This window comes from Anguilla rostrata, chromosome 2 (genome assembly GCF_018555375.3).
Source record: "Anguilla rostrata isolate EN2019 chromosome 2, ASM1855537v3, whole genome shotgun sequence".
In the NCBI taxonomy this organism is placed as follows: Eukaryota; Metazoa; Chordata; class Actinopteri; order Anguilliformes; family Anguillidae; genus Anguilla; species Anguilla rostrata.
The window spans coordinates 45018653-45042363 of NC_057934.1; the positions used below are offsets into that span (position 1 = coordinate 45018653).

Genomic DNA, 23711 nt, shown 5'->3' on the forward strand with positions numbered 1-23711 from the left:
AGAGAATATATTGCATCTGGACACAAATGAGGATGGAGATAACAACATTTCTACATTGGATTAGGATTACCATCATGATCTTGCAATACCGTCCAGGCTAGCGTCTAATAAGCTAACTAGCAATGCTAACGAGAGACAGCGGCCAAAGGAGCGCTTGGCTGGAGAGAAGGCGCAGGAGAGGCTGGGTGAGCGAGTGAAATACAGAAACAGCCTTTGGCTCGCCTTCGCCTCGCACCCTCACACTCAGAGGGGACAGCTCAAACAGACAGACAACCTGCCCCCGAGCTCAGCTAAATGAAAAACCAGCAGTGATTAGCAACTAGCTACAGGCTGTGGCTTATCTGCAGAAGCTTCCTCAAATTGCATATGGAACCCGGCAGGCACACTCTTCATAGGACGCATATGTTCTTTGGCTTCTCAAAGTCAAGCAGCTGAATTTCCATCCAGTAAATGCATTTCTGTGGGACGACATGCTTGCACGATGCTTTCTGACCTGTTTGTCACCCTGAACACAGCTGGTCACACAACGCCACACCTCTGGTCTTTTAGCTGTGTCATAAATATGCTTGAATGTAACCTTCTGAAATCAGAGGAATTTTGACAAGTACTTGTAGTCCTAATTACCATTGTTTTTCTGTAACAAAATTGAATTACAGTTAGGCTACCATCTTTTCTAATTGAATTCCATAAAGCCATTACAAGTACTCCATTACTACCCAACCACATACATACATACATATTGTACATATCTACAAAAACAGCACCAAGTTCATTTTTACATTGCCAAGATGGCCATCAGCCACATAACCTCATTATGTAATCTCTAAGGAATTATTTTAAACCATAGCCTTTTTTCACTCAGTTCTAAACATCCAATATCTCAATATTAAGCAAAGACGCATTCGATCCTAACCGGAGGCACAATGTATATGGCGTAGATAGCAGAAGTCCCTGTGGAACAGAATGCTGCAGCTTGCACTGAAACACAATGATCAATATGGTCTTATCTTTGGACTGAGCGGGCAGATAGGCTACACAACATCACTCAAACAGCAAGTGAACGTAAAGCTTATTTTCATAAACTGCACGCATTAACATTCAAATCAATGATACTGCTCTTGTTTTTACATCTCACTGGAAATACCAAGGCAGAAAATGTAAATAATTGTAAAGGCATGTCAAACAATATGCCGTCCTTTGCTCTTTGGGTCAACTGATTTTCAGGATGCCAGCCCCGTACACACACGCATGTTAACCCAAAAATGTTCCAGGAATTTTCCGTGTAGGCGTCATGTGTGAACTGAGCTGGATTCGACTTTATGTGTAAGACGTTCCTCCAATTTGCTGGATCAGGACCTATTAAGATTTACGGGAATCTTCTGCTACAGCTTGTACGAACAAAAAGCAGCAACATTTCCCAATAGAGCAAGCAATAGGTTACTAAGTTCTTATACAAGACCATCTGTTTCTGGCACAATTTCTTTAATAAATACTTCATGGAATCTATCCTCTCAACAATGCTAGAACAAACAAGAGACGTTGGAAGGTATTGGAACTGCACTGTGTGATTGTTGTGAGAGAAATTTGAACATTTATTTTAGGAATGGAATAAACAGTTTCGCTGTTCATACCTTGCATGGCTTTCTTTATTGTAAGAAGACCGTAAAGAAATTGCAATACTTCTCTCAGGCAAGCATCTGTGTTAGACTCTGCCATTTTAAGTTGATTTGATATCCAATGTAGCAAGCAGGCTAGCGCCACATATCAATGGCAGGTATAGCCAGTTAGTTAACAGGCCAAACAGAATGATTTTTGTTGCATTTCACCGAAAACAACTCCACATATAAGTATCAGTATTTTTAAACCATGCTTACATTGTCTAAGGCTAGCTATTTGGGATCAAATAACTGAGCTATATTGCCTATTAACCTTATCATAAGTTATCTTATGGAACGGTCATGTCATGTGTGAACAGACTTGACACAGGCGTTTTCCATACAGGAGATTTGAATGGGGAAAAGAACTAGCTAAAAGGGATAATTGAACCCAGCAATGATGCAGATTCCATGAGTGAAAGAGGTTTAACTTTTAATCTGGTCTTAATCAAAGCTGACATATATATAACTGAAAGGTTAACTATGCAGACCACACCAGCGAGGTCATCTGTGCTCATCGTAAACTGACACATTCTCCTCATTAATTGCACATATTCATATGTGGAGACCTTAGCCCTTTCGAACACTAAAAAGAACTGAGGCTTTTTTTAAGCTTGGCTCTGCTATGAAGGATGTTGACGTTTATCTGTCCTTTAAAAAAATTAAATAAAATGTGAGTCACTAAAATAGAATGATAAAATAAAAATGGATTGTGACACTAGAAGCTATGGGAAAACTTTGCATTATAAACAACTCTATTTGAAGACTATTGAGAATAATTGAGAATGATAGGAGCTGGTCAGGTTGACAGGATTCAAAGCACCGGTTTAAACAGCCCTCCTGGACAAAGCGTTCCCTACTGTACATCACCATGTCCTCCTTTAGTGTTCCAGCAGGAGAGAGGCTACACAGACCCTCATTAAGAAACAGCGCTAGCCATATGGGCTCTCTATGAAACGCACCCGGCCTGAACGCACCCGGCTCCCGGTCTTCCTGGAGCCGCTGGCCTCGTCGCGCTCCGAGCGTAAAAACGCAGGCTGCCCGACGCCCGCGTGCGGAACCCCCAGCGCCCGCTCCATTACGGCGCATTGGCGTTTAGCGCCGCGCCGCTCCCCGCCCCCCCCCCCCCCCCCTTAATAAAGGCGCTAAACCTTCCAGCGCGTGGGGCCGCGCGCTCCACTCACAGCCCCGCCTCACGGGAAGCCTCCCTAACGGCTCGCGCTCGCGCTTCCTCAGCCCGAACCGGGAGGGCCGGCGCGGGCGGGGAGAGGGGCGGGGCCGAACCCCGGAGGCCCGCCGCGCGGCGCGAGGATCAGCTGCGGCTGATTGTCTAATATCGCGTCGCAAATGAAACGTGAGAGAGCTCCGGGCCGGCCTCGGATCCCTCGCAGGGGAGACGCCGGCGTGAAATCCAGCCACGCGTTTGCGGGAAGGGCCCCCAGGTTAATAAATATTGACAGTGAATTATCTACCCGGCAGGGTCGCAGGTGGGCTCTCCGGGCCAGATTTGACACACCGGAGCTGCCAAACACGGGCGGCGGGCGGAGGAGTGCTATTTACAGAGCCTCGCTGGGCGAGGAGGGAGGAAAACACACCGCACGCGCTCAGCCGGGGAGGAGAAGCCCGCCGCAGGTTCATTCCCATCCGCTTCCAGGGAAAATACATATTACAGGAAGAAAGAAATTAACTGAAATTAGGGGGGGGGGAATCATTTCAGGAAACTGTTTTGGTAAATCCAAGGACCGAAACCACTCTCTCCGCAAAACATCCCAGGTAATATAAACAGACAAGTGATAACTATACAAGCTTTTCAGAGATACATTGCACAAAATACCTCATACAAAATACCTCAACAAATACCTGTTTTGCCTCATGGGTCCACACTTAAATAACAACAGCAGAGAATTCGGCAATATTTAACTGTTGCTCTACACATTTTCATAATGGACAATAGCACGGAGGACCTGGCTGAGTTGAAGGCATGCAGGTAAAACAGTAACTTGCAGCAGAAATCAATCATATCACAAGATAAAAGGAGATCTTTGCAGATTACTGAAAGCAGTCTAAACAGATGCTAGCCTGCACACCATCAAACAGAGTAAGAGATACAGTATATCACACAAGCTAAATATACAATGCAAACCCAGAGAAGCCTCTGGCTAGGCCATCACTCTTCACACACGCAGCTGGAGACATTAAACACTTGGTTGATGGCTGCAGTGTGGGCACAGCCTGGTACAGCCCTTGCAGTGCAGCCCGTTTCGAGAATTCACCCTGAAATAGCAGAGCTGTGCGTTCAACCCCTATCCAAGATAAAAAACAGAATCTGCTGCTCCAATCAAAAGGATCACTGTAAAGTATGTCGCTGCGGCCCAGAGATCTCACCCCTGAAGCCATCCAGGCTTGAGCGCGCCTGCAATTATTTCAAAAGCATCGATTCAGCTTTAGACAGTGACCACTGACTAATGTCAAATAACTTTCAAGTTCTTTTCACACAGAACTACCACCATCTTTTGCCAACTTACAGTACAGATCATATAGACATGGGCAAAAAAGAACGACAATTCTATCTCATCGAAACAACTTTAAAAGCCAGTCAATATGGTAAAACAACATCAAAAAAATGAAGAAATTATAAAAACAAAAAACCTCACCGTACTGGATCAGGCCCTGGAAGTCACTCTCAGCCAGCAGCAGATTGGTTCAAACATGTTTTCATTAAATAATCTTTTTTTTTGTCTCCTATGCTTGAGCTGAATGCCAAGTAAAAGATCAGAAAACCACGAACTGCATCAGCTACACGACCGCTCAGGCCATTTCAGTGCAACTTTTCTCTTGGCCAGTACAGGTCAGCAAACTTCGACAGGTTATTTCAGGCTCACCGTGTTTTCGATCTGATGAGCACTGCTGCTTTTCACTGCCGTTAACCTTTACCACATCGCCGCTAGTTCACCATCTGTGGGCATCTATTTATCTGTGCTACTCAAATGAACGCTAATGAAAAATAACTGTGGCGGACATGCAACACGAAACTACTGAAATGCAACTGAAAGTCACGAGGACGAGAAACGTGACAAGGATTCGTGCAATTAATGTGAACGGCAATTAAACAAATGTGCTTCCCTATCAAAGGTGCACCTCAGGTGAATGTCCACAGTAAATTCAACGGCATTTTATTGCCTTGGAGGGAATCGCACTTTATTTCGCTCGGAGATAATTGAAAAAAAAAAAAATGACAGCGCTTCATTCGATTGTGTCCCGTCCTCTGTAACGGCATTTAATCCAACCAGCGTTTGATGGATAATTTAATTAATCTACCTCCATAATCAGTTAATATCATCAATTTGTTCGGTCATCAAACAGAGAGAAGAGAGGCGGAGGGAGGGGCAGTTTCAGGGCCAGCAGCATGGCTGCTGAGTGAGGGCACGTTTCACAGGCACGTGCAGACCAGTGGACTGATCTTTATTTTTCTCCTGATAGCTCCGTGTCAAAATGAACGCCGTGCTGCTGCGCTGTCTTCCCGACAAATTGCGTTTGCCGGCTGAAAACAAACAGCTGGGGCGACAGGCACTCAAGTTTTGCTTATGGCCCTTCACGCTCGTGGTGTTTTTCGCGGACGGGCGTGGGGGGGGAGAGGGGGGGGCGCATTACCGACGCCGCTTGTTCCGTCGCGTCCCGCTGAAGGCGGGCGTCGCTCCTGCGCATCCCCTACCATGAAACTCGCATTTGTCAAGAGCTTTGACAAGAGCCCAATTGAAACCAAGCAGTCAGTTAAACCCCCTGGGGCAGAAACCCAAAAGTGGAACGGACAACTGCCTAGATAAAACAGAGCGGTCCAGATACGTTCCGCGATGGCGATTTAAAACTTTCTGAGCGCGGCTGGGCAGGGGAGCGACGCAGACGGGGAAAAAGACAGCGACGCGACGCGGGACAGGCCGAAACAAGGGCCCGCCCAGCATCTGCACAGGTCAGCGCGCCCGCTTCAGACGCACAGCGGCGGCGGGTCTGAGGGAAACCGCAGCTGGTGCGTAAACGCTACCAATATGCCGGTAATTAATGCATTTCCAGTGGAGGGCGATCTCTGCTACGTAAATGAAGACCGTGAAGCGAGCGGGGGCCGGGTGCGAAGCCTCAGCCACGGGCAGCGGAGTCCCGTTCCAGCCCCACCTACAGCTGCCAGCGACGAGTCTCTGCTACGGGCAGACACAGGGCATCTAAACCCAGACCTCCCCGTCCCGTCCTCTAGAGCCCTTTCAAACAACGGCGGTCTGCATTAAATTCAAAATCACAACTGGAGCACACGTAGCAAAGGAAACGAGAAGCACGAAGCTTAACGGATGCGCGAACAATAAACGAGAGCTTCTCTCTGATCATAGCTCTGAGCACTCTAAAAAGGTCCAGGGTCAGAGAGCACGCACAGTTCTCCGTTTATTGGGAATACTTTGCACAATTAATTTCCATAAAAGCACAAACAGTGGTCTATTACTTGATTTTTATCATTTAGTAAAAGCAAAAAGGCATAGAAAGTAGATTCATGTGGAGGTCAAAATGGAAAATTAAAGTTTCCAGTGCGGACTGCCACCCCTGAATAAACAAGATTAATGATAATAATGAATACACTCCACTGATGTGTGTTGAGTGCTCTGCCACAAAATGGATGCCGTGCATCACCCAGGTGGTGCTGCAAGTTTCCCCCTCATCACTGTAAAATGCTCGGAGTGTGAGAAAAACACTATATAAATGCAATTAATTATCATCATTATCATTATTATTATTATTACTGTTATTGAATAAAAATGTCAAAACATGTACCTTTCAATATTTTTGAGAAATAATTTCAAAAGTTTAATCGATGCAGATTTAATTTCTGCATCTGAATCAAAGCCTTGTGTTCACACAGGAGAGGACAGCCTTCCAGCCTTACAGGACAGCCTGTAAATGCTGTTTGTGTCGCATCAAACTAAAACACTTCAAAATAAAAAACCACCCTTTTCTACAGTGCTAAAAGGAGAAGAGTCTATGGTGAAACTTTTCTCTTCGCTTTATCTTTACTTTCAAAGAACACCCATAAATAATGCATGAACATCTCCCGTATTTTATTAAGCACTGCAAGTCATTTTGAAAAAGGCTGAATGCCATTATTCACATCCCACAAGAGAGAGAGTGACACACGCACACGCAGACACACACACACACACACACACACAATCACAGAGACACACACATATAAAGTACATATTTAAAAAAACTGTAGAGTTCTGGAACAAAGGCTTATAGACACATGAGATAAGCATTAACCAGTACCAAAGCGATGGAAAAAGGAAAGTGTGGAGAAAGGAACTGCACATGATCCAAAGCACCTCCAAACCTCATCAGTGAAAAATGGACACGTATGGCTGCCAGTGGAACTGGCTCGCTTGTCTTCATTGATAATGTGACTGCTGATGGTAGCAGCAGGACACATTCAGAAGTGTACAGAATCTGCTTAGACTCAAACAAACGGCTCAAAACTCAGTGGGCGGCGACTCGCAGCAGGACAATTCCAAACATACTGTTAAAGCAACCAAGGAAATTATTGGAATGCTCTTGCCTGGCAAAGTTCTGAATCCAACTGAACATGTGTTTCACTAGCTGAAGAAGGCAAAATGCCCCAGAACAAACAGGAACTGAAGATGGCTGCAGTACAGGCCTGGCAGAGCATCACCAGGGAAGATACCCAGCGTCTGGTGATGTCTATCTGTTGCAGGCAGTCAGCAAATGCACAGGATTTCCAAACAAGCTCTAGCCTAAATACAATGGACTTCATTTCAGATTATGGATCAACTAATCTGGATGTAAATATTGTCTAATTAAAGCTGACAGTCTGAACTTTGTGGTGCAAAATAACAAAAAACCTGTCACTGTATATGTGCATAACATCCACATATAACAAAAAATGGGGAGAAGAGAAAACCATTTTATGACACCGATGCCACTTTTTCACTCCTGATAGTGATACATACGGAGAGCAGAACTTTGAGTGTCGGCCGATACCGACCCTGTCTGATATCTACTATCTCACAACAGATCATCCTTGTCCACGTAAAAATAATAAAAGAATAAAAACTAATGTGTTCAAGCTGGGAAACAATGACCCTTCCTCCATCACTTTACATAAAAAGCAGAAATATATACATAAATCATTTAAATAAATTATGCCTTCCAAAATTGTTTTATAAACAATATTTCCAACAGTCTTCACAGCCCAGAATAGAATATAAACATAAAATGTTTTAAAAACAGAGAAAGTAACTAACACGCTGTGGGATCGTTGGCTGACGTACAGTAATAAGAATCCTGAGAGAAGTGAAATAGGCTATTTTTAGATCACTTTAGAAGGGAACAGCAAATTGCTAGTTATGGTTGTATGTGGGGACAGCGTGTTAACCCTTTGAAGAGTAGGTTTTTTTTAATGTTTTTTCAAAATTCTAAGTCAGTGTTCTTGAGTTTTCTCCATTGCTTTCAATTAACAGTAGTGATTGTTAAATCAGCATTAGAATGTTCAGATAAGAGGATATCTTAAAGGATTAATGTACACATGCTCTCTGCTACTTTTAAGTCCGATGTACACTAGTTTGTTGCAGTTACAGGAAGTGTAAGTATTTCTATCATAAAATATATTTATGCCGCATATATCTGTATGCAAGCGAAATGTTTGGAGGAAATATTTGTATTATGCTATGTACCGAAAAAAGGGCAGGTGATTTCAAAATGAGAAAATGTAATAAGAATAGCAATATCCCAAGACAGAAAAGACATAAATGATGAATGTGCCCTATGTATTTTGTAATTACAGTCACTGAAGTAAACTTTACAAAACCTCTACACTCTTGTTAGTGGTCACATTCTTCAAGTGTGCTACGCTTTGTTGCCGTAGATTGCATCACACACATTTACGGCAAATTACATCTATGGAACAGATCAGATAAATACAGCCACAGTCACAGTCATCGATATCCGATCTAGCATTTTAGGCCCAATACAGACAACTAGTATCGGATTGGTGCATCCCTAGTAAAATAAACAGAACAATACAGAACAAAGCTTAATACAATGTTACATTCAAACCTGAAATATTAATAAACACCACCAAAAAAAAACAAAACAAAAGCATAAGATATTTTACAATGATATACGAAAATTCCTCCACTGAACTCAACATGCCAAGAATGGTAAAACACAATAACAGAAAGTCCCTCAACAGAACATTCAATTCTATCTTTAGAGCCATCCCTCTCAGTCAGTCAGATTTATTAAGCAGCGCAGGAAACCACACAGACACATCTATTACCCAATACAAAAGGGAACGTGAACACACCGCAACAATGCAAATTAGAGACCATTAACACCAAGCCCCCGGTTCCAGAACACAGTCAACACCCATTCGGAAAGCCAGACCTTCCAGCCACAGAGATTACAGTCCCAACGTGCACGATTCCATTGTGTTTGTAAACAAAGCCCTCAGCTTTTTACACATCAATGGCACCAAAATAAGCTCTTTTGATCCAGGAAAATGAAGATACAAGAAATAAGAGATATTCTTCATTCTTATTCTTATTCTTAATTTACCATTCACTGCTTCAAAGTTCCTGCTTTTTCCCCTCAGTAGAGGCCGCCTTTAACATGCAATAATTGCTTTGTTATAATACATGAATGAGAAAGTAAAGCATTTTAAAATATATATATAAATAAATAAATAAACACTTAAACACTCAAAAGAGCTAGAGGGAAAATGAATATCGAAGCCTGTGTAAACTTTGACTAAACAGCCATTTGTATATGGGTGCCTATAAAATGTTCCAGTTCATCACATTCTAGCTACTATAAGTGGCACTACAATAGTTGATACTGGCTAGGAAATGAGAAATTTGTTTTGTTGTGTCTTCTGGCGGTAAACTTTCAGTAGTGAGGCTGAGTCAAAATAAATTGAGTAGTAAAATGGAAGATGAAAACAACAGCTTGGATGTTGCATCAATGTAATTATTCTGTAATTACAGCCACTACTTCATTAACTTCTCTGTTAAGCTTGTTTTTATGAAGTTCAAGCATTTCAACACAGACCTAATCAGACAAACTGAACATTACTCAAAGGCCAAAGAGGAGATGCCAGCTTAATTAGAGTGAGAGAATCTTTTTGTTCCCAGCTAAATTATGAGTAAATACACCGTACTTGTTTAACATGTACATTTTCTTACTTGAGATGCACCGGGTACAGAAGAGTGTGCCATATATCTTAACCATGACAAAGGATTGCTGAAACACTTCATCATCGCACAACTTGCAATTTGAAGAAATAAAAACTAAACCCCTAGGAAATACATGCATGGGTAGACAGAGAAAGTTCATGTGCCCATATTGTTTTTGATTTCAGTATGTACCCTGAACAGAAAACATAAAGGAGCTCGCAGAAAGCAATCGTGTATCAATTCCATTTTTAATAAACACAAACTGTTTGGGAGACCTTAAAAAGAGCCTTTCTGCAGGACAGTGTGCTTTCTTTTCTCAAAGCCAATCTAGCCAATTCCACAGAAAGACAGGACTGACAAGAGGTTCAATTTGTGCTAAAATGAGTTTTGCAAAAACTGTTACCCATAATATTGTCACTGGCTTCAAACTATTTTAATTTATTTTTGCACTGAATTAAACTGGATTATACCTTTTACTCCAAAGATGTGGGATAATGGTGCATTATGTATTCTGTAAGGCTCTCTAGTCACCTCTGAACTGAACAGGCAGGCTCGCGATTGCCTGATGGGCAGCAGGGTTGCACTAGAGAGCAAGAGATCTCCGCCCATTGAAACTCTCCAATTCTCGAGTGGGGCTAAACCAGCTGTGCACTGTCACCCCTGCTGGCCACAGGCGGTATTGGCACAGACATAATTTTAGCCAAAGCAGGAAAATCAGGGTGCTACGCCACGCATGCTGGCAATGGAGTCCATCAGCTTTGACCCAGTTACCTTCAGTTTCCCTTTTGTGTCATTCATATGCTAATTAAGTGATGCAAAGACTCATATCACATTAAATGTGATAATCGCCGGTGGCAAGGATCATACGTTACCAAAATTGTAAACCGGCCTTCAGGCAGCAACAGAGTGCAATTACTGGCCACCACAATATCTTTTTTTAAGAAGTTATTTGAAGGATTTGGAAGTCATGGATTGCATATTTCAAGTTTATTGTTATTTTTTATTTACTTCTTGGGTGAATAAAACTAGGTGGATATATGGCTGAAAACATTTAATAGAAAAGGATAAATAAAGTGAGGATAAAGGATAGAGCTGGAGACAATGAACTACATTACCCACCAGCCCCTTTGTGGAGAATTTTATGCATTTTAAATGTGACCCATTTGTCAGGCTGCACCTCCACTACCCGGATTAACTAATGAGTAACACAAAATGTTAAACTGTCATATAACCTCTAGTACTCAGACTCGCGGGCACTTCATACAGACCAACAGCTGTGCAGACCATACTGAGGCAGCGAAGACCACTGAGGATGGATATAGCAAGGATTCTTTATGGTTGTACATTTTCACAAATTTACTTGAAATTAAGCATTTAAACCTTACTAGGATTTGACGTTAACGTTTATGAAACTTTTCAAGGCACTGAAGACAAGCTCACAAGAATAAATTTGCAGAAAAATGTATCATTTGTAGAAGTAATAATTGGATGATCATAATTACACAAAATGGTTCCATCAAACAGTTGCAAACTGTAAGTACATGACCTGCACAAAATCAAAAGGATGCATTAGTGCTATAATCATGCACTATAAACAAGGCCACAGACAAATGAATCCTCTCCATGGAACAGGAGCAGGTTTCAGCAGTGATGGAGCTCTCCAGGGGGCATTGCATTGCTCCTTAGTAAATACTGCACCTTTGATTTTCTATATTCAGCATGTTTGAAGCCTATTCTTACAAATAAAATGCACCACCATCAACTTTGCACCACAGACTAAATATTCTACTGGTATCTGTCACACTTAGAAGCGCAACTGTACATTTGAATGCACTTCCTTCACAACTGAAAAGGCTATGGAGCACAGCATACATGCCTTGATGCGTCTATGTATGTATCAATAAGCATTCACACTGACAATGGCCATTTATTAAAGAATGGCTCTGAAATGCTAGCAGTGATAGCACGTAATCAGACAACTTAATCTATATCTTTCCAGCTACATGCCCCTGGGGTTCGGATTACCTAAAAAAATGCTTAACAATGACGTGTTTGTGAATTTAAAAAAAGGTTCAGAGCATCATCAAATGTCCTTATACAACTCTCAAAGGAGGGACATTTTCAGTGCGAGTCAGCCTGACTTTTTGTAGCCTGTCTATTGCTCACTTCAGAGTAGGGTACAAGATGGTCCTGAATTTACTTTTCATATGAAATGGCTAATTCCCACAGAACAGACACATCTCGTGTAGACATTACAAGACGCACTTTCACCATCATCCCAGCAAATTGAGAATGACTAAGAGTACTTCACAAAAAAGATCTCTCCTGTTGCACAGGACATGCAAGCACCACTAAGCCAGAGCCACAAGCCTGCCTTTTCATTTCGCATGTAGTTATCTACCTTATAAATCGATGATGTGCAACTGTCAATTCCCCGTGTAATTAAGCAGAATGTAATAAGCCAGTTCTCTCTAATGCTCAAATCTTGGCTGACTGCTCAGGAGATGCGGAGGTATATGTTGTTCTGTGTTGCTGCTGCTTTATGCTCAATGATAGCCATAAGTACACTACTGTACAGTTCCCAGGGTGCAAGCCCCTGACACAGCCTGATACAGTATGTGCATTAGGCAGCAATGGGCAGATAACGATAACTTTACAGTCAGAAAAGAACGGCAAAGCCGATTGGCTAGCCTGAAAAGCATAATATCGTGCAGGTAAGAACAACATAAAAATAGTTTTTCATTAAGTACTCGCAGACTTTCTAAGCTCCCCGTAAGAATACGAGAGAGAACACAAAGAATTCTCAGAGGCATGCGTGAAAACTAATTTATTAGAATAAAACTAGCTATACCACAAGTCTGAAGTTTATCTACAGCAGAAATATCCACTTAATATTTTTCTAAAGCTCCAGCCAAAACCCCGTAACCGTGGATAAGTGAAAGCTGACAATCTGTCCATCAAATTTTACAAGCATGAAAAGAGTTGCCACGCTTTTGACTCGGGGTTACTCACTACTGGATTTAAGGATTTTCAGCCAAACACAGTTTAGTTTCGTCTTCCACTACCAAAGAAAATGTATTTCCAATACAACTGCTCTGTAACAAGGGACAGGCAAAGGATCTTTTCCAACCTCTAATGAATGAGATAACACACTTGTTCATAAGAGCCAGTCTAATCCATCCACATTAATCTGACCAGACAACAGCTGCCACCATGTCCATGTCGTTACATTTCCCTTCAGTTTACTTTCTATCGACTTTTTGCACAGGCTTACCTCGTTAATTTTCTTTGTGTAAACAGATCACACTTAAAAAGAGAAAGTGATCATTCATGACAGCAGAATAACTTAGTAACTTATCGCGTCTGTATTCACATTGAGGTATTTTAATGGCAAAATCAACATGAATAAGGCAGAATATGCATCGTCCATGTAACTTGAAATAACACAACGAGCACATCTGATTTCGGCTGACTTGAGTTTTTATAACTGAAATTTAATCCATATACCACGCAGTTTCAAATGTAATACTAAGAACACTGAAGTAGAGAATGCTCATCATGGTAATGAGGTATATGAAGTGCTACTTGGGTTCAGGCAACAGCTCGAAAAGTTCACATTTTCACATTAAATATTTACACTATGCAGAAGACCGACAACATACTCATAGCTGTGTCCACACTAACGTTTCAGACAAATATGCAATTTCACTTGCAGTTAGATTTGGGATGTCTGGTCAAACTAACTGTGGGTTCATTATAATTACAATGACTTATAGGCAAATTAGACCACAAACGAACAAGGAACTGTGTTCCCAAGCAACACAGACATGTGCTAAACAATATTAAGCAGTAGTGAAATAGTTTTATGAGGATGAAAAAACAGTAGCATCCATAGTGCTACTTCATTCCTCATTAAACTGATTTCACTGATTTATTTAAAATAAACCAGGTGTTTCCAATAGCATTTTGAATAATAATGTGGTAGATAAAACAAACATTCAGTGTTTTTCCATTACTACTGGAAAAAAAACAGCAGGATTACATTTCACAATTGGATGACACTTTAACATAGTTAGTTTTACCTGTACTAAAACAGAATTTAATTGCAGTCGACATTTATTATTCAGTGCAATTATGGTTTACTCACTAACCTCATTAATTTAATATTATCAACTGAAAGCTATGTGGAATAATTCATTATTGAAATATTGGATATCCCCTGCCATACAAACAATTAACAAATGTAATTGCAAATAAAAACGGAAGGGCAATGAGAATTATGTTTTGAACTACACTCACTGACATCCAGGTCTACATGCACTTATCGTCAGTTCTAAAAGCATAGTATTTATAGTGCTGAGTACATTACAAACTATTGCACCCACTGTATGCAGCCTAGACAAGGGATTATAATGGTATTCAGCAGACTGAACAACAAAGTAGTCAAAGTAGTCTTTCAACATACAAAACAGCCTTTTAAAAGGCCATGGGCATCTCAGAAGTACCAAATAAAAATGTACCATCATGACAAATTTGAGATGAATCAAGAAAAACTGAACCTCTAAATGTGTAAACCAAAGATTGGCTTGGTTAAAATTAAAAGGTACTTCTGCACACGTGTGGCCCAGTGACCTACGTATAAAAGCGAGAGGTATACGTGTGTTGTTATAGGAATGCAGTAAAAATCCCCGGTCAGCAGCGTCATTCAATTACTTCAAGAGCACTTCATTGCTATGCACACAAGCCTTGACACCAGTAAAGCCAGCTTCATGCGGCACAAGTATTTTTATGATAGCTCGGGCGATGTCGCACACTTTAGCAGTTCTTTCCCTGCTAACATGGCGGCTGCAGGTCTGCCCTCTGACAGCACCGTCAGCTGCGGCACCATGTCCACGGCCTATCGGCTGAAGCCATTGGTGTGAACGAGCTTTAAACACAGGACTAGTACGCCACACTAAGTCAATTTCAGAGACATTCCTTAAAATTATGATCTTGCTTTATGAGTCCATCACGACTGAACTCTGTTCTTTATTCATAATTCTGTCATGAACTGTGTTTTTGGGTTCGGTAGTGAAGTTTCCTCCACCTGACGGCTCAGCTGAAATAGGCTCTGCAGCACTTTAAAGCTGACCTCCGTTCTCACCGAATGAACTCACAGTGGAGCGGGGTGACGCATTGAAGACCACCCATCCATCACACTACCGTCACTGTCAAAGGATAATGCGATTATTAAAAAGGAACAGGATATGGATGGACACGACATCCTGCTCTGAATAAGATCAATACTGATTCAGACTGCTTTCATCACAGGAGAGCAAGGCCACCTTCTCTCTGTAGTCATGAGCACGTCACACAGAAGGGCGGGCCCTCTCCATGCAGTAGTGCGGCTCTGCATAGTGGTGGCACAGAGGACCTTTCTCATGAACAAATAGACATTGCCCTGGACACCAATTGCCTGGCTGTATACAAAGTCATCACATTCTATGTTCAATTATTCCACCAGCTGGGTTTGATTAAGTTGTTTGCAGTGCAAACCCACGTATGGGTTTAATATACACAGTCATGTATGTATATCTTCTCCTTTCATTCTGATTAACCAGCTGGGGAATTTAAATGATTAGGTGTAATAACAAACACTCATGGCAGTCAATATGAAGTCACCAGAGATGCACTTACACATACTGCAGGTAGCTCACAATCTAATAGCTCTAAATTACTAGAAGGGCCGGCTGCACAATCATCACCTTGCCATAATGACTGTGTGCGGTGGAGAGGTGTTTTTGTCTGTTAGTGCATTGAGCGGCTGTGTTCTGTTGATAAGTTGCACAATTCGGAGCTCACCGAGCACCGCTAGAAGAAAAGGACTGGCGTCAGGTGGGAGAGGACCGCAGACGCAAACAAACATACAACTTTCGCAAAACACGTTCACGTTTTAAACGATGAGCCCCTGAGCTCGGCTGAAATCCTTTACTGTGATGTGAACAGTGTTAGCATGACGTTTTGCTACTATGTCAAATTAATAGATAAATATTTGCACTTAAAATAAATTTGTTTAAATATTAGTTTAATGTTTTATCAGGCTAAATGGGAGGTCCTTTTGGCGAGCATTACAGAAGGCACTATGGCTGTAAGTAGTATCTTGCATTTTGTAGTAGATCATAGATTACGGACATGCAAAGAAGTTTCATATTACCTTATGACTGTTGTAGCATGCATGAATCAAAATACAGTATATGCTGCCTGGATAGGCACAGAATTTCATAATGCTTTGTATGAAAACAACCATTTCACAGATGGATATTTACTGAAGCAAAACAAGTTAAGCACCTCGCTCAAGGGCACCAGAACAGCACCCCATCTGGGAATCAAGCTCAAGCCCTGAGGGTTATAGGTTCTGCTCCTTAACCTCTACACCACACAGCCACTCCCCCCCTCCCCATTATGTCAGTTTAGTCCATAACCACAGGAGACATGGTATGGATACAGTAATTCATTTCAGTTACAAACACGCATCGCTCTGCTGGAAATGCTCATGACCTTCTGTATAGCAGGGTCATCATGCCTTTAATTATCGCGGCATGTTTGTGAAACTGAGGCCCATTAAAATGCATGAACAAAAATCCAACGGTATCTACTCTCTGAGCAGTTAAGGTCTCCCATCTCCTCACATTCAATCAAATCCATTTTGCATGCTGGGAGCCATTTGCTTGCTAGCTAGAGTGTTTCCACGTTTGAAGCGTGCCCCTCAGTGTCAAGGCGCTTCCTAGACTATTTCCTACACTATAATAGCTGTCTTTCCTCATAGAATATGCTCTGATTAGAAGCAGCTTTAAGAAACCACCATATACACACCTGCCTGACAAATAATGTCTGACATGAGGTTACAGCCTGCTGAGCAGGCACGCAATCACAACAGGAGAGAAACGAAGAAACGAAGAAAGAAGGTGCGAAAATGTTTTACTTCTGTCTAAAATATTGACTTTCTTATTATATCCAATCGTCCTCTCGATTAGGCTCTGCACATTTTTCCCTGAATATGGTCCATGTTTCTTTATACAGAGTTATACTGAAACTAAAATACAGAATAAAAGCTAAAATCACACTTGTCATGGCCTGCGGAACACAGGACTGCTCTTGAACAGAGTCCTTACTATGGAAGCATATACATGGGGGCAGAGTAGTACCATTACAGCAACAGCAAGGCCCAGTTATTGAGATATCAGATAGGACTGTTGCTGGCAATTCCATATATACATATGACAGCACGTTACATGTACATGGGCAAGCTAGTAAAACAGACTGACCTAGAAATAAGTGTTAAATCTAAGCATACACTAATTGTTATGTATTATGTACACACAGAACATAGTGTTTATCCTTTGGAGCACCCAGGGGCGGAGCTAAGGGGGTATAACAGGGGAGAGCTTTCCAAGTAGTGAGTCCAGGGGGCCGTTGGAGGTAATTTCTAGATCTGTCCCTGGGAGCAATATACCAAAATCAAACTGACACCTAATAGAGGTATTAATAGAGGTCTTTCATCTTAATGAGGTTCCAAACAGGTGATTTTGTTTAGTCTAAGGTTTGGCCTAAATCTCTGACTGTTTTTTTTTTTCTTATTTCACAGCCTCATAATGGTATCTTGGACTGTAATTGGCATAACTCCGGTCCTCCTGTTGACAAACGCCAATAACAGACTCCAAAGGCAATCAAAAGCCTAGAATCAAGACTAGATGCTGAAAGCTCTCTTATACTTACATTATGGAAGCAACTGAACACTCCAAACTAATATGAAACACATGCAAAGCCAAATATTAAGGTGTCATAAAATGGGGGCTATGTATAAAAAGTGCTGTCATTTCGACATGGTGAAACCGAAGCATATACCCTAAAATAAAATCCGGGAATGAGCACTTTAACCACATGTGAATTATTTGACAACAAATATAAAATTGAGGAGTACAGAGCCAAATAAATAAAAACATTTTCCCAAACATTATGGAGCTCACTGTATTTTATTCTTATATGGCAACTCAAACTATTTTCATGTATAGTACATCACATGAGGTTTATTAAAGCGTAATAACAAAACATGTGCCATATAGCCTAATGGTGCACTTCAGAAGTAGGACACTCATGCAACATGAAAACAGCTGCTTGAGTGCAAGAGTACTTGTAATTCATAAAATAACTCCCTAAGAACAGGTAATGGTGCCACATGTTTCCACATGCTTGTTACTGGTAATTCTTCATAATGAGATCTGTAATTCTAAAGCAAAAAAGTAAAACGGTAAAAAAAAAAAAAATAATACATTTTACAAAATTAAAAAAATAGCTCAGGGCCATTATAAACAAATGGATTTGTGCCTTCCCACTTTATGGAATTAAAAAGAGATTGTGAAGAAAACCGAAGGGAAATAAGCACACGATGCCCCAGATTGCTTCTTCTCTATTCAGGGGGGGAAACGTAGCAAAATCATTTAGTTAATAAATACATAAACCACATAAATTAATACATAGCAAATACCTGATGGAGAGAACAAAATGAACGCCACAGAGGAAACACACTTAGCGGCAATACTATCTCAAAAAATACGGTCATACATCTATCCTTTAAGAGTACTAGCTTAAAGAGCCTCAGCTATTGGGAATACTTCCACAGTACATCACATCAATTTCTGCTTGTTATTTTGATTACGGTAATCGTCATTCTTATTATTAGTATAAAAACAACAGAAATAACTTTTGAAGGAGCTCGCTTATTTTGAGAAGGAACGACATTTAGGTTTCAACAGAGTGTGGAGATGTTCTGAGGGAGGGAAGAGAGACGTTACCATTTTGTCAAATCGCATTTCATTTCCAAGATAATTAAATCACTCACTCCACACGTGTAATAAAAAGAGTGTCCTCTCAACCTACAGTGATAGTTGAAGGCACTTCAGCCGCCGCAGATATGACCATTTAAGAGGGTATTAAATTTACATCCAGGCCTCGGAACTGGGTCATTGAGATTCAATAAGCATTCATGAAGGCCATTTATCAGAGTCACCCCCTCTGAATCAATCATCTCAGACTTGTCTGAACAATCCGGAAATCATGACTCATGAAAATGGTGCCCGCTCCGCACTGTTAGTCCTATTTGCCATTTGATTTAGTTAATGGGATCAATGGTAAAAACAACCACAATTAATGACAACCACAAAGACTCGATCAACTAAATCCATAACCATTTTTTTTTTAACAACACATTTACTAAATGGTAGCAATGGGTCAAAATCACTATTAGGATGTGTTCTGTAGGGATTATGTCACTCTGCGACTTTTCTTTGGATGGCTAGTTAAATGTGTTCATGCATATGTATACCTGGAGTGAATGCGCAAAAAAAGCATGGAGGTCATATAAACTAGGTCAATTAATAGTCTAATCTACCAAAGCATGCATTAACTGCAACTCCACTCTTTGCATGACAATTTGTAGAGCTCCTGAAAGCAGGCAGTAATTTGTGCTGATACAGCTCATACACAGGACGCTGGAGAAGAGTGTCGGGCTGTACACACATCCTTGGCAGTCAAATCGGTTTCCCTTGTGGGCTGCATGGGGTGGAGATGAACGAATGCATCCTCCGAATGCATAACACTCCGGACAGGAGACGGGAAATAAAATGTGCAACTTGTGCATTGTTGTTCTGTATCCATTTCTAAGTGCTTTGTAATCTGGACGTGTAAGTATCCCATACTGTTTCTGACCCATTTTATAGGCGTCTCCTACCGCAGAATTGGGAATCGGGGCGTTAAATGTATTTGATTGCGTCAACAGAACAAGTCTTGGTGATGTGTTGGCATCTGCATCTGCAACAGAGCCGCAATATAGTCAATGTTTTGCACTGCCACTATTTCCTTAATAAATTTGGCCCTGTGTGTACACAGATTTAGTTGAAAAAAATCACAATTATCAGTGGAAAAAAGCAGAGAAAATATCTGTTGGATTTGTAGCCAAAGACTATTTCTAAGAACTGATTTCTCAAAAGCAGGAGTTGAGAAGTGTGTGTAAGGACTGCTCTGAAAGAATACCAACTTAAGTCTAACTCATAAACTATTAACTGGTCAGCAGGGTATTCATTAAAGGCAGACATGAGACATATTTACCACTCTATGATTAATAAACAAGTAATGATTAGGTGTCAGCTCAGAAACGGTCCAACACTCAATAATGCGCCTTCAATGCACCTTGGGCATTCTAAACTGGGAGGTTACAAGAAGCAATATCTATAAACATCACAAAGGATAAATTGAGGATAAACATTTGCTCGGGTCGGCTCGGGTTGAGCATGTGGATGGCTAAGCCTAATGACATGCTCTAATTGCATTCTATAGGAGTAATGATGTCTGAAAGATCACAAAATGAACCCTTCTGCTTGGTTCGGGTCAAATTGACCCTTCTAAAACTTTTTTTTAAAAAGAGGAATGAAACTTGAGTGACAAACCCAGTGTAAATTTGGTTGCTTTGTGTTTCTAGTTGTTATTCATCATCTGCATTTGATTTGTCTTTTTGCCCATTTGGTTTCTTTGAGTATTATAAAATTATGAAAGATTATTGTGGATGTCAGTTCAAAGCAATAAATATCAGTAATCTACTCCACAAAAACCTTGTTTCATTTTAGTTCACAGATAAAACATTTCAAATAAAAATGATTTATGCCCCCTTTATTTATGCTTTCATTATAGTGGATTTAAAAAATATAAATCACATCTTTATCACAAATGAACGACACTTTCATTGTTAAATGCGATCTAGCAGAGGTAAATAGCAACCATTAACCACCTATATTGTTTATAATGTGTAGAACTGAGAAAAATATATATTGAGCACTCAATAGCAAAAACTCAATATGTGTATTTCTGTATTACTCTAAAATGCCGTTAAAGTCCTGGGTATATCTGACTCAGGCTAACAGTTTCACAGGAGCTTGTAAGTACAGGGGAGCTCACTCCACGTTGACTAATTATCTGCTGTTTCGCACTTACGTCGTCCGGTTTTTGAGGATCGCCCTCGGTTTATGTCGAATCGGTCCCCGCACTTACGCCGTTTCGTCCCAAATGCAACCATGCAGCGCCTTTTTTTGGCGCGTCAACGGAATTCAGTCTCAGCACAATCTCGTGATAATGTGATGTTCGGTGTGGTGCGGTGCGCTTGCGTCTCCCTCTCACAGAATACGTGAGAACTCTCAGTGTTTCATTTCATAAAACAGTGCTGTAGTGGGTCGCATTGCAAGATGAGTGACAAATGCATGAGCGTTCAGGACGTGCCAGCACCCTACAGGAAGTGAGCCAATGTTTAAGAATAATTACTTATTGTTGCTTAATGTGCAAGAACCTAGTCCAGAATGCAAAAACATAATTTAAAAAAGTGATTATTTAAAAAAAGTAAATCCACAAAAGTTATCCACAAACAAATACAGGTGATTCCACAGGCACAAGGCGATGTCGATGTTGATTTTTTTGTGAATGTAAAAACATATTTGTGAAGCCATTATTTCTATTTGCGAACCTGTTACGTTGATGTGTGAACCAGTTACAATAATTTGAGAAAGAATTACATTTGTTTGTTTGGGAGAGATTTGTTTGTGAATACTATAGCATACAACCGATACTTTTTATTTGTGAACCAATTACGTCCAATGTAAGATGCAATACATATTTGTGAATCTCATTATTTCTGTGTTTGTATTTTTGTTTGTTTATTAGATAATGATACCACCATATACACAGAGACAGAGACTCAGTTGGAAATAAAGTGTGAAGGTAGATTAAACACCAGAGATAAATGAATAAACTCTGGACATTCTGAACTATTAACAGAGCTACTACTGTTTGCTGAGAGGAAAGCATAATCCTAGATCTGGGTGTTTTCTGAGAAAGTATTTTTTTCTTTTTCTTTGCATAGTATAAAGGGATCAAAGCTTAATATATTGATTCAGAGCTAAAAGTATCCATTAAAACCCATCCCCATGAGCGGTTCCATAATCATAATGGATTAGTTCCTGTTTTCATAGGAAAATGCCACACAGATCCATCCAAGAAATCTAAACCGTCCCTCATCTGACAGGCAGAAAAAACACCAGAGCTGTCTCCTCCCTTTAGAACTCTAAATGTTTGTGGTGGCGTGGCCTTTATAATGACTCTACTTATCTTTCAGTTCATACGCTGGATGACAATGACCAATATACAATTAACGTGCCTTGCCAAGAGAATGCCGCAGTCTGAATATGTACAGTGAGACAAAAGGGGGGGTGGGACTCGTTCATTGTAGTCTAGGCATTGTTATAAATGTGAAAAGCCAGCCACTGCTGACAAATTATTCCCTCATTTGATACAGAGTTTAAAGAAGTCGGGTAAAATCCTAATGAGGGGGCTACAGAGGCTAAGCTGAGCCTGGCGCATCCTCTCACTGCAGACAGTTAAATCGCAACATTAGAGGAAGACTCCTAATTAGTGCCAATGACTGTTCAAGCGTTGTAACCCTGTATATCTCGGTAAAATGACAGCTCTGGTTTTTTTTTTCCTTTTTCGGTGGGGTTTAATAAGCCTCAGTAGCCAGGCTAAAACTGCAGACACTCTGTGCAAGTCTAATTTCAGACGGAACTTCATTTCCCATAAGCGTGCTTTAGTTCCGTATTACGGTGCTAAGCCCCGCGCTGCGCCTCACTTATCTACTGTGGCCGTGAAATAAAGCTGTATTAGTTACAAGTGATTGTCCTTGGCAAGGTGTGCTCCTCTCCCCGTCAAATCAAACCAAAATGCAATTACTGCTCATCCGTCAATTAACATACAACTGTGGAAAAGATCTGTGGCGTTTTGAAAACAGAACAACTGAACACGTATAATCATGCTGACGGTTGAGCCGACTGTACAAAATGTACAGTGCACTGCATATAGAGGCTATATCAGAAAATGCATAGCTTTCTCAGCCAAAGTTAACTGGTAGTTGCGCTTTGCCGTTGGATAGGCAATGACAAGCGTAAAATAGCAATTGGTACATTGGTCCACAGACATGTTATGAACCATAGTTTGCTAAATTGCAATTACATTCAAAGTGTAAGTAATAAACAGCAAACAAATGCCCTAGCACATTTAATATACTCGCAAGCTCGTTTCCCATTCCAGCACATCCAATCTGCCCTTTCATTTAAGCAACAGCTCTGGGATAACCCAGCAGATCCAATCTGCCCTTTCATTTAAGCAACAGCTCTGGGATAACCCAGCACATCCAATCTGCCCTTTCATTTAAGCAACAGCTCTGGGATAACCCAGCAAATCCAATCTGCCCTTTCATTTAAGCAACAGCTCTGGGATAACCCAGCATATCCAATCTGCCCTTTCATTTAAGCAACAGCTCTGGGATAACCCAGCACATCCAATCTGCCCGTTCATTTAAGCAACAGCTCTGGGATAACCCAGCACATCCAATCTGCCCTTTCATTTAAGCAACAGCTCTGAGATAACCCAGCACATCCAATCTGCCCTTTCATTTAAGCAACAGCTCTGGGATAACCCAGCACATCCAATCTGCCCTTTCATTTAAGCAACAGCTCTGAGATAACCCAGCACATCCAATCTGCCCTTTCATTTAAGCAACAGCTCTGGGATAACCCAGCACATCCAATCTGCCCTTTCATTTAAGCAACAGCTCTGGGATAACCCAGCACATCCAATCTGCCCTTTCATTTAAGCAACAGCTCTGGGATAACCCAGCACATCCAATCTGCCCTTTCATTTAAGCAACAGCTCTGGGATAACCCAGCATATCCAATCTGCCCTTTCATTTAAGCAACAG

General features: G+C 41.0%; 1 protein-coding gene across 4 annotated transcripts in view; it reads right to left on the bottom strand.

The window, feature by feature from the left end:
* The window catches only part of mad1l1 (mitotic arrest deficient 1 like 1), a 233550-nt gene that overhangs the window by 75318 nt on the left and 134521 nt on the right, over positions 1-23711 (bottom strand). The window lies entirely within an intron of this gene.